This window comes from Mastomys coucha, unplaced genomic scaffold, assembly GCF_008632895.1.
Source record: "Mastomys coucha isolate ucsf_1 unplaced genomic scaffold, UCSF_Mcou_1 pScaffold12, whole genome shotgun sequence".
NCBI lineage: Eukaryota > Metazoa > Chordata > Mammalia > Rodentia > Muridae > Mastomys > Mastomys coucha.
This window is the reverse complement of record NW_022196894.1, coordinates 61885423-61895025: the sequence shown is the minus strand read 5'-3', so window position 1 is coordinate 61895025 and position 9603 is coordinate 61885423.

Genomic DNA, 9603 nt, shown 5'->3' with positions numbered 1-9603 from the left:
TCTCTCTCTCTCTCTCTCTCTCTCTCTCTCTCTCTCTCTGTGTGTGTGTGTGTGTGTCTGTCTCTCTCTCTCTCTCTTTGTGCATGTGTGTGTTTGTGTATTTAATCAAGTTAGACACTGATAGTTGAAGATACATGAGACAGTAACTTACTGAATGTTTAACGATGGAAGTCAGACATGTATTTCAATATTAATGAGTGCAAAGCCTTTCAAATGAAAGGTTTTAGGAATGTGGGGATGTTGCTGAGAAGGAAATGTCTGGGATTTGAGCGAACAGCACTTACCCTCCACATATGTTTCTGTCTCGAGGAGTCAACAGGATTGGGGAGGAGGAGGCTTGAGGAGTCCTGTTGTATTATCTCCATCCTAACCATGTGTGTACGCTGGCTTGGTTTCATCTGGTAGCACTATTAAGGCAGGTTATAGAACTCTTAGGAACTAGGACCTCAACAGAGGAAGAAGGGCACTGAGCATGGGTCTTAAGTCTCCATAGCCCTGCCTGATTTCCTGTTTTCTGCCCACTTCTCTGGTGTGGATGCAGTAGGACTAGCCAGTCTCCTGCTCCTCCTTTCATGACTCTGTTGCCTGCTCCAGTGCCTTCTCTATCCCATTGGACCCTATTCCTTTGGAACTGTAAGCTAAAATAGACCTGACTTCTTTTCAGTGGCTTTTGTCAGGATGTTTTTCACGACAAAAAGAAAGCAACAAGACCTTAGGCAGGAAGGGTCACTGTCAGCTTCAACAGAGGTATCTGTGACCTTTAACCATGGATGATCCCTTACTTCTGGCCATGGTGTGCAGCAGAAGTGATGAGAACCATAGCAGAGATTTGTGATGATTCATGTCTAAAGACCGGATACACATAGTTTAATTTATTGACACTCACTTGTTTCAGCACTCCCAGAAATCTCATTGCCATTGTGATCCTGTAGTTCCAGAAGGTATGTCATAGGCTAGTATGAAAGTTCAGGGCTAAAGTCCTCCCAAAAATGCACAGGGCCCTAGAAATGAGAGAAGAGAGCATTTCTCAATCTGGTGACTAGAAAGAGAAGGCCTAGGGGAGCACACACAGAAAGTGAAGTCATGTGGGTACTATTTTCTCTCAAAATTTGTATATCTCTAATGAGTACATTTATACTGAAGTCTCTCACTTGGGAGTTTACCGAGGCTTGGGTCACCAGTACAGAAAGGAACTAGTACTCTAAAGATATGACCATCCGTCTTTATTCTTGCTGCTGAATATGTGGATCATCAGGTTTCTTTATAAATAATTTTAGGATTGAAAATGACTCTTACCACTCAGGTGTTATATGTCATAGAAAGTCTGAGTCTTTTTCTGATTCTATTCTTTCCCTCACCTATGTTTACACAGCATCAATATATGTATTTTGACAAGTGAAGAATCAAATTAATTTTATGTCTCTAAAATAAGAACTCTCAACATTTGTCTTCAAAACTAGTTTCTGTGTCACATGAGGAGTTTTAATTGCAAGACATGTGACATCACAGGTTGAGAGTTGACAATGAATGCATTAGTCATGCAAAGTTATCATGAGGTTTGGCGCTGAGTAGCTGGTGGATAACTCTACAGAGTGCAAAGTGGATAAAAGATAAGAAAAGAACTGATATCTACATTGTTTTCCAAAAAATTCTTATGTACCCTTAGGTAATTAAGAGAAGTCTGCAGGCTGAGATCATGGTATTTTGGGACTGAAACAGATCTCTGTTCAACTTCTCCTTCAGCTGGAAGGTAATGTTAAGCGGCTTCAAGATAACACAGAGATTATCACATTAGAAACACAAAGTTACCTAAGACAATGGTGACTGAAAAATTCACTTTATGTCTTTACACATTCATAAGATGTTTAATTCCAGGAAGGAGATTTAATGTCTATCTAGAGCTAATGGACGAGTGAAGACAGATTTCTTCTTAATCTCCTTGAAGCAATGAAGGTAATTTAAAGCTTAATATAACAGTGGAGATTAAGAATTTCATGAAATCCAGGTGGATAAACACTATCCATATTATATCATTAAAATGCATTCATTTCTTTAAATATTATTTAATTAGCTTTTAAAATATAAATGAAGAATTAAATACCCCGGACTTAGTAATTTATTTTTACCATTACTTTCTGATTCAGAAATATTATGTGTCACACACACACACACACACACACACACACACACACACATTCAAGTTAAAATGTTTGTGTAGTTTAATAGCTTTAGCCCTGATCACCACTTTGGAGCTATTCAAAATGAAATTTAAATTTGTTTAAAAGGACAACATTACAGAGTTGTCCAACTATCTTAGTAATGGGATGACCGGCACCTGACAGTCTTAATTTTTTAAAAGATTTATTCATTTTATTTTATTTTGTGAATGATTTGTCTGCATGTATGTCTGTGAACCATATGCATGCTTAGTCCTGTGTAGGTCAGAAGAGGGCATCGGATCCTCTGGAACTGAATAGGGGATGGTTGTAAATGGCTATGTTTACATTGAGAATTGAGCCCAGGTCCTCTAAAAGAGCAACAAGTGCTCTTAACTATTGAACCATCTCTCCAGCCCCTAACTGGTAATTCTTTTATGTTTATTATGTTCTTATATTTGCTAGTATTCTATTAACAGTAATAATTTTCAATTACATTTGACCTAAAATCCACCTATTAAAAAAGGTGATAAGGAAAAGTATTACACATGGTTTATTTCTAGTTCTGGACTATGTAATCATTAAGCCTAAAGTTTTTCTTTTACCACATATAAAGATGTACTGGGAGAGGTACTATTAATTTGCTAAACAGCGCTAAAAATTGCCTTAGAAAAATATGTTTAAATTTACTATTTCTAAAATATTTTAATTTATTTTTTGAAAGTTACATATATATGTATGTAATGTACTTGGATCCCATCTACCCGCATTTCTGTCCTGAACTCCTCCCAAACCCCACTACAGCTTCTAAATTCATGAGTCATTTTACCTTTTATTTTATTTTATGTCTAACTTATTGAGTCCAATTCATTTTGTCTACTAGTGCATGGCTACAGGACCATTTTCTGATGCATGTGCAACTTACTGGAACTACTTCCTGAATGAACTGGCTTTCCCTTCTTCCAGAATCCAGCAGCTGCCTTTAGCTCCTCAGCAGGGACCCTCTTCCCTCTCCACCTCAATCTTGTGCTGGACCACAATTTCTGTAGGGTCATTAGTGAAATAACCCTTCCAAGTCCAGAAGTCACCAGTCCCAGCATTAGTCCCTGGTGTCTGGCTCTTATCATCTTCCTATCTCCTTCTAGATGATGTTCTCTGAGATTTTGGGAGCTACAGGTATTATGCAGCTTTTACATTCAGGGCTGAGCACACTACCATCACATATTTCCTGCATTTTAAGCAGTCAGGAGCCTTTGCATTAATCAGTGTCCACTGTGAACAAACTCTCTGATGAGGCTTATGATGCACACATCTATAAGTATGAAGATAACATATGTAAAGTACAATTTAAAACTATGTCAAATTAGCAAAATAATAGTTATAGGTTCTCCTCTGGGGCCTATAGCATCCTAGTTGCAGGTCCTTGGAGAGGTTAACAATACTATGTATGAATGCCACCATGTGGAGGAGACTTTAAGTCAAATTAGAAAGTGGTTTGAAGCAAGGTGTGTATCTTGTCAGATCAGTCAGTATTTTAGCTTTTGTGGTTCATTGCTGGGTAAGACAGTTAATTAGTTCTCTTCTCTAGCTTTCTATATATACCTTCCATCACTATGAAAACTAGCCTCTAGGTAGGAGGTTGATTTCTCCATGTCCCTAGATACAAGTGTATGGTGCTTTTGACAATAGGGTCTCGCCATCAATTTCTGGTGGATCACCAAGAGCAGTTGTACTAGCATATTCAATCAAGTTCTCTTTTAAAAGAGAATATTTAGCCAGGCGGTGGTGGCACATGCCTTTAATCCCAGCACTTGAGAGGCAGAGGCAGGTAGATCTTTGAGTTTGAGGCCAGCCTGGTCTACAGAGTGAGTTCCAGGACAGCCAGGGCTACATAGAGAAATCCTGTCTCGAAAAACCGAAAAAATAAAAGAGAATATTTATTTATTTTGTGTGTACATATGTGTACTATGTGTGTACATGGTGCTCACAGGGTCTAGTGGAGTACATAAGACCATTTGGGATGGCTCAAGAAACTGGGAATTGGACTCATGTTTTCTGGAAGAACAGCCTGTACGCTGAACAAACTGAGCCATCTGCATTCATCTCTCCTGCCACAATCTACTTCTCTTCAAAAAGAAATTGTTTCAAAGGAGATATTAAAATTCCCATTAAAAGATGAAATTAGGTAAGCTGTTTTGCATTCTTCTTATAAGCTTGTTTTTTGTTTATAACATCACTTAAAAAGTTTTCATATGGAGACGTTTGCACATAATTTATTTTGATCAATAGTTCAACCTCTTGTCTCTCTCTTTCCCTTTCTATTTGTTCTATAGTCTTCCTCTATCTCTTTCCTCAAAGTCTTTCCCCCCCCCCCGTCACTGCTGTCCCTTTTTAGTTTCTGACTTCTAACTATATCTCTCCCCACCTGGACATTTAATTGTCAGAAGCTAGAATCCATACATAAGAGATATTTGTCTATGTTTATCTGATTGGCTTGATGGAGAGGCTTTTTTTTTATTAGATATTTTCTTTATTTACATGTCATATGATTTCTCCTTTCCCAGTTTCCCCTCAAAAAAACAAAAACAAAAACAAAAACAAAAACCAACAAGAATAAGCCCCTGTTGCCTCCCCCCTCCCCCTGCTTGCCACCCCACTCTCTCCCACTTATTGACCCTGGCATTCCCCTACACTGGAGCACAGAACCTTCACAGGGTCAAGGGCCTCTCCTCCCATTGATGATCGACTTTACAATCCTCTACTATACACATGCTGCCAGAACAATCAGTCCCATCATGTATAGTCCTTGGTTGGTGGTTGAGTCCCTGGGAGCTCTGAGGGTGCTAGTTAGTTCATATTGTTGTTCATCCTAAGGGGCTGCAAAACCTTCAGCTCCTTTCGTCCTTTCTCTAACTCCTTCATTGGGGACCCTGTACTCAGTTCAATGGATGGCTGTGCGCCTATACATCTGTATTAGTCAGGTACTGTCAGAGCCTCTCAGGAGATAGCTATATTTAGGCTGGCTTGTCCTTCCTTCAGTCTCTGCTCCATAGTTAGTCTCTGCAACTCCTTCTGTGGGAATTTTTCCCCCTTTTAAGAAGGAATGAAATGTCTACATTTTGGTCTTCCTTCTTCTTGAGTTTCTTGTGGTTTGTGGGTTGTTCTTCGTGTATTCCGAACTTCTGGGCTAATAACCACTTATCAGAGAGTGCATACCATGTGCGTTCTTTTGTGATTGGGTTACCTCACTCAGGATGATATTCGAAGGAGAGACTCTTTAGTTGTTTTATTTTTGTAGAACTGGGCATTGAATTCAGTACCATGCAGACAGTAGGCAAGTGTTCTAACACTGAGTTATGCACACCACTTAATGAAGCAAATATTTTTACAACAAAGATTCAACTCTTTTAAATAACTCTTTCAGTGGTATATAGATTCTTTAGGTTTTAATACCTTTTCCACCAATATTTGCATACTTTCTGGGATAATGCTGTTCCAAATTAGTTCATTATTCTATTTTCTTTAGTTTACTGAAGATTTATGAAGATAGAAAATATGTCTTATTTATCCTGCTACCTGTCGCATGTAGTATAACCCTCAAGGCTTAACTTACTTATTTAGTCTAATGTATAAGTAGATAAATAATGAATTTTTCCATATTAATCATACTCATGACATCTTTATCTTCTTCAAGTTATTGTATTTTTATCTTTCAACTAGAAACATTTCCCAATTTTATAATTCAATTACAATTATTTAAGTATAAGTGATTAACTAAGTCATATCTTAAATTTATTTATTGGATATCCAAATGAAAATTAAAATGCAAGTTTATATTGTCTAAGAAGTTCATGGGCATGAGGAATTATTAGATAACCGTACTGCATAGTAAGGACAAATATAAATTAGGAAGCTCTTTGAACATGTAGATTTAGGGAAGTAGGCTATAGAATCAATTTTGGTTCTTAATCAAGAGTTTAAGATTTAGAATAAACAAGTCTCAGACTATTATGAAAAACAATTAAATGTCAAGGCTGGAGAAAGGTTTACCAGTTAAGAGACTACAATTATAGTTAAATATAAGCAACAAGGTAGAAATTTGATATAGAGAGCTATAAGTACAATATATTTAGTACAAAGTATTGATAAAGCAGTATACCAGCTAAGGAGACACGGAACCTAAAATATCACATTGATTTGGGTGACAAAATAGTAGCTATATTTTGAATAAGAGGTAAGAGACTGGGTTTGAAAATTGAAACTGTTTTAAGTTCAATACACTTGAAACAGCAATGTAAACTAAGATGTGACCTTGAAGTCTTTATAAAGCTGTGGGTTTAGGAATCTGAACGATGATCCAGAGATATTAATTCATATATTAATGTATGCTAGTGAATACGCTTAGCAATTCAGGAGCTGTTGAGGAGAGAATACTTTTTATGTAAGACAGAAGGACAGAGATACACTGAATTCAACAACCTAAAAGTGATTATTAGAAAGTTCCTGTGTAGTTTGTGGATTGTACCTTGGGTATTCGAGCTTCTGGGCTAATATCCACTTATCAGTGAATGCATACCATGTGCGTTCTTTTGTGATTGTGTTACGTCACTCAGGATGATATTTTACAGATCCATCCATTTCCCTAAGAATTTTATAAATCATTGTTTTTAATAGCTGAGTAGCACTCCATTGTGTAGATGTACCACATTTTCTGTATCATTCCTCTGTTGAGGGACATCTGGGTTGTTTCCAACTTCTGCTAGTATAAATAAGGCTGCTATGAACATAGTGGAGCATGTGTCCTTATTACATGTTGGAGCATCTTCTGGGTATATGCCCAGGAGTGGTATAGCTGTCTTCTTTGGTAGTACTATGTCCAATTTTCTGAGGAACCACCAAACTGATTTCCAGAGTGGTTGCACCAGCTTGCAATTCCACCAGCAATGAAGGAGTTTTCTGCTTTCTCAGCAACCTAGCCAGCATCTGCTGTCACCTGAGTTTTTGATCTTAGCCATTCTGACTGATGTGAGGTGGAATCTCAGGGTTGTTTTAATTTGCATTTCCCTGATGTCTAAGGATGTTGAACATTTCTTTAGGTGCTTATCAGCCATTCAGTATTCCTCAGTTGATAATTCTCTGTTTAGCTCTGTACCACATTTTTAAATAGGGTTATTTGATTCTCTGGAGTCTAACTTCTTGAGTTCTTTGTATATACTGGATATTAGCCCTCTATTGGATTAGGATCGGTAAAGACCTTTTCTCAATTTGTTGGTTGCTGTTTTGTCCTATTGACAGTGTCCTTTGCCTTACAGAAAGAGGCTTTGCAATTTTATGAGGTCCCATTTGTCAATTCTTGATCTTAGATCATGAGAAATTGGTGTTCTGTTCAGGAAATTTCCCCTGTGCCTATGTGCTCGAAGCTCTTCTCCACTTTCTTTTCTATTAGTTTCAGTGTATCTGGCTTTAAGGAAGACCAAAGTATGGATACTTCGATCCTTCTTAGAAGGGGAACAAAATACCCATGGGAGGCCTTGCAGAGACAAAGTGTGGAACAGAGACTGAAGGAAGGACAATCCTCAGGCTGCCCCACCTGGGATCCATCCCATATACCATCACCAAACCCAGACACTATTGTAGATGCCAGCAAGTGCTGGCTGACATGAGCCTGATATAGCTGTCTCCTGAGAGGCTCTGCCAGTGTCTGACAAATACAATACAGAAGTGGTTGCTCATAGCCATTTACTGAACTGAGCACAGGGTCCCCAATGAAGGAGCTAGAGAAAGGAGCCAAGGAGCTGAAGGGGTTTGGAGCCCCACAGGAGGAACAACAATATGAACTAACCAGTATCCCCAGGGCTCCCAGAGGCTAAACTACCAATCAGAGAGTACACATGGTGCATGGCTCCAGTTGAATATGTAGCAGAGGATGGCCTAGTCAGTCATCAATGGGAGGAGAGGTCCTTGGTCCTGGAGGAGGGCTCAATGCTCCAGTATAGGGGAATGCCAGGGCCAGGAAGTGGGAGAGGGTGGGTTGGTGAGCACGGGGAGGGGGGACGGAATAGAGGGTATTTTGGAGGCCAAACCAGGTGGGGGGGGGTGAACAGTTGAAATGAAAATAAAGAAAATATCTAATAAAAAACAAAAACAAACAAACAAAACAAAACAAAAAAAGAGAGTTCCCGTGTGAAGAAGATGATGTGGAAGAAGACAGAGAATCCGGGTGTACTCTGGGATGCAAGATTCTGTGGCTTTCAGGAAGAAGATGTAGTTAATGGCACACAGAAACCCACTTCCATCCATACAAGGCAGATGGCTAAAATTGCAGTGATTTAATGAGCCAGTTTACAAACATAATCACTGAAAAACTTGCGATGCACTTAAATTACATAAACTCTCAAATATACAATATTTCTTAAAAACAAAGCAAACAAAAATGCAAACACAATTACTTTCCAGTTCTTTTACTATCTTCTAGTGTTATCCACACTTCTGAGGCTTTAATATATATGCCACATGATGGGTAAAGACTAGAGAATGATGCTGTGTTCAATCTCTTTCCACCAAGCCTGCAAAGGATGACACTTTGTCAAAGCTGCAAATAGTTTTTTTTTTTTTTTTTTTTTTTTTTTTTTTTTTTTTTTTTTTTTTGCTGAGTCAGACACTTTCATTTTCAAATACTGAAAGAATAATTTTTCAATGTTTTATCATCTTCCCATATAACACCTGTACATGAACCATCATTTTTAAGTTTCATGAATATTGTGAATCTTCTCTATCAGTTTCTTAAGTGCATATAAGAGAAAAAAAACCTTTTAGACTAAGGGGACAGGCTTAGAGAGATGGCTCAGTGGTTAAGAGCACTGACTGCTCTTCCAGAGGTCCTGAGTTCAATTCCCAGCAACCACGTGGTGGCCCACGACCATCAGTAATGGGATCTGAGACCTTTTTCTGGTGTGTCTGAAGATAGCTACAGTGTGCTCATATACATAAAATAAAATAAACCTTAAAAAAAAACTAAGGGAATAGTAAAAATTTAACCATGTCTTCTCCTGTGTTGCTATGGAACTTGAAATCAGCAATGCTGGGAGCACTTAGTCCATGAAAATGTCAAGTACTGTAAATAAAGTTTGGTTCTAGTTCTGTTAATTATTGTTGCACGAGGCTAGCAAACTGAGTCTCTTAGACCAAATCAGTCTACTTTCAAAAACTGGTTTGGTTTTTTGAGACAAAAATCTTTGCTCTCAAGCCCAGGCTAACTTAGAACTCATTATATAGCTCAGGCTGGACTTGAATTCATGTTTCTTTAGTCTCAGCTTCCTGAGTACTGGGATTCTAAGCTACAGACATGTGCCAGCAGGCCTGTCCCACTGTTTCCTTTTGGAACAGAGAGTTCCTCAGGTATTCATATACGGCCCACATATGCTTACATAGTACAGTGGCAGCAGGA